The following is a 3,511-nucleotide window of genomic DNA, read 5'->3' as shown; positions in this document are numbered from 1 at the left end:
TTGAAGAGGTTGCATTTGCTTGATTTTAAGGTAGCTTGTGGTTGTTTGAAAGATTGCCTGTTGGTCCATGTAGAAAGGATTGAACCAGGAGCCTCTCAAAAGTCAATGAGCTCTTGAGCTAAGTCACCGCATCTAATGTGACATGAGTCTCTGTTGCACCAAGCAAACCTCATATTATCCAAACACAGAGATGGGGAATCTGTGATCCTGCAAAAGTTGTTGGGACTCCAGGACCCATCAGCCTCAGCCAGCATGCCCAGTGGTCAGGGATGATGGCAGCTGTACTTCAACAACATCTGTACTTCCCCACCCCCTGGTCCTCAACAAACCACCCCTGATCAGAACATCATATGCCGTATTTGCCAATTAGATAAAGGGTGTAAAATAATGTGTGCATTATGTATTGAAGTTAACAGTTGAATCCAAGGGTCTGGTAGATTTTGCTTTATCACAAAAATTTATCTCTTAGAAAATGCCCACTTGTCTTATATCTTCCAGAATCAGTTTTAAAAAAACACACAACTTCATCCACGTTTGTCGGACTCCCACATTTGTATCCTGTCTTTTGAGGAGTGTACATGGTGGTGGGCATAGAGGCAAAGGATGCTGTCTTATACTGAATCAGACCGTGGGTTTATCTAGTTCAGTATTGGCTACATTGACTGGCAGCAGCTCCCTGGGATTTCACAGAGGGTCTCTTGCAGTCCTACCTGGAGATGCCAGGGGTTGTATCTGAGACCTATGTGCAAAGGCATGACCCTTCACTGAGCTATGGTCTACAGAGACACGGGCCTTCACTGAACTATGGTTTACCACAGAGCTACAGCATACTTGGAGCTATCCTGTGAGGAAGGTTGGAGGAGGGAGAGATGGAAAGAGAGAAAACAGCCCAAGGTCAATCAGTGAGTGCAATCTTCCTGCGAGCAATAATTTCAAAATGGATAAAGTAATAATTTGTGTTGATGTTGCTAGAAGAAGGTATAAGTCATTGAATTGCATCCAAACCTTCACTGGGCAGAATGGAAAGGTCACCTTGTTTCTCAGCTATTTTGGGAGAGCAAGATAGTAGAGCAATGCAGATGTGTGTGTAGTCACTTTAGGCAGCCAGGGGTCTACTCACAAAACAGTTAGCAGTTCATACACGCTAATCAGCAGGAAATCACACATTAGTGTACTCAGTATTTTTATCCAACCTGTTTTATTTGGCATGTAACAAATTTAAGCATTTTGTTTCTGGATATGAAATCTGAAAGCATTGTACAGGTTTCCGGTTTACAACAGCCAAGCATCAGATCAGAATGGTTCTCTCAGGAGGAGTAACTTGCAATCATATTTTTTTCTCCATACAATTCCATATGACATTTTAGGTGCTTCTTGGTTTCATGAAAATAAACATTATCAGAGCAAAATACATATGATATTGCACGTCCAATCCATGATAATCTTTGCATATCTCCTTGTTGGTTTGTAAAAATGGAATAAGGAGGTTTTTATTGTCTTAGGAGGACTGGAATAGCTCAATCGGTAGAGCATGAGACTCTTAATCTTAAAGTTTGTGGGTTTGAGCCCCACATTGGATGAAAGATTCCTGCATTGCAGGGGTTCATTCCAATGTGTGGCTCCTTCCAACTCTACGACTCTGTTTCTATGACTGAGATTGGATCTCTTGTCACACTGTAAAGTCTCTATCCTGTTTTACAGGAGTTGAGGTTATAATCGCTTCAGCAAAAAGCAGCAGTGCACTAATAAATCTAAACTCAAACTACACCTTACATGGGAGGTCTGTGGTTGGATTTTTCATTCATTCATTCATTCATTCATTCATTCATTCATTCAATGTACCGTCTTTAATCCAAGGATCAAAGGGCAGTTTGCAGTATACTAGGTCCTAGGATACTGGGCTGGATCCAGATTGAGGCTACAATTCTTTGGAGGAAGGGCCATAGCTCAGTGGCAGAGCATCTGCTTTGCATGCAGAAGGTCCCAGATTCAATCCCCAGCATCTCCAGGTAGAGATGGGAGAGACTCCTTGTCTGAAACCCTGGAAACCCACTGCAGATCAGTGTAGGCAGTATTGAGCTTGATGGACATATGGTGTGAGTTGATGTGCTACCACTGAGCTGTGGTCCTTCCCTCCCTGTTCATCAATTTCAACAGAACCTACATTGAACCAACTTAATCAAGATCCAACCCTTTGCATTTTTGTATGGAATGTCGTTGATGGTGGTCAACCCTTTCCCCACCATGCCATTTTGCTGGCCCAAACCCACCCTCTCCAACTGCTACGTATTCTGCAAAAGGCAGCGGTGGCCAGGATACAAATCCAGAGATCTCCTGCATAAGGTATCACTTGGCTCTTATGTTAATTGGAGTTCTGCTGCTTTTCTTTCAAGTGGAAATGCGCAGGACAGAAAAACACACATAATCTGATCTAATCTAAATCAGTGGTGGTGCCAGTTTAGCAAGGGAGTACATAAACTAAACCCAGCCCCACAGCTTTCCCTTTCACTCACTTGATCAAAATACTATCTCCAGGTTTTTTTAGCAGCTAGATCAGAACCACTCATGTAGCTGCCGTAGTTGCTGTGAAACTGGACATAGACTTTACGTAAGTGCCTTTTTTGGTGAAAGATGGTGTTTGGGAATTCACAGTCCTTGTCCAACTAATGTCACTTGTGACAAACACAAGAATTTCAGGGAAAACTTACTGATTGGATAATTACTGCAGGGTGACATATGATGATGGCTTTGGGGTGGGGTGGGGAACAAGACACTTTGGATAGATTTTAAAGGGTTTTTTGCTGCTGCTGTTGACACGCCATTGCATTTTTGCTAAAAGCTAGTATTTAATTCAAAAATAAAATTATCTGCAACTGTAGAAGTGGCTTGGTCATTTCTAGGTGAGCGCAGCCAGTTGAGCACGGTCACTGCTTGTATTATTTAAAGAGGAACTTGCTTGGGCTAATGGAAATATGGGCATGGAAACAGAATTCCACACATATATCCTTATTCAGATGACGAACCACATGAGCAAACAGAAGCTACCACAGCTGTATATGAGTAGTCTTTGGGTCCTTCCAGATGGCCTTTTTTTTATTGTGCCTTCATGATGATTTGTGCTCATGATGGTAATGGGGCAGTTATATGTGATCCAACTTTTATTACTGTTTGTGCCTGCAAAACTTTCTGGGCAGGCCTATTGCTTTGTTCCCAAAGAGTGCATACCCTGTAGCATCCTGCTGAAACCCTGTAGCTTTTGATGCCACAAATGTCCTGGGTTTTGGTTGGGCTGTTTGTTTGTTTTTTGGCCTTGTTCTAGTGCAAGAGTGCCCCTCTCAATGGCAATAATGTGGTAGCATTGGGGAAGCACTGCAGAGCAACGGTGAAAGTGTATGATTCTGTATGGTCCAGAATCAACCCACCACTAATACAGTATAATGGTCTCAAAGACATGTTGCCAAATACACCCACAAGAAAACCACACCGGTAGACTACAGGAACCCATCATCAG

The sequence above is a fragment of the Zootoca vivipara genome, chromosome 7 (genome assembly GCF_965207765.1).
Source record: "Zootoca vivipara chromosome 7, rZooViv2.hap1.1, whole genome shotgun sequence".
Lineage (NCBI taxonomy): Eukaryota > Metazoa > Chordata > Lepidosauria > Squamata > Lacertidae > Zootoca > Zootoca vivipara.
Note: the sequence above shows the minus strand (reverse complement) of the source record.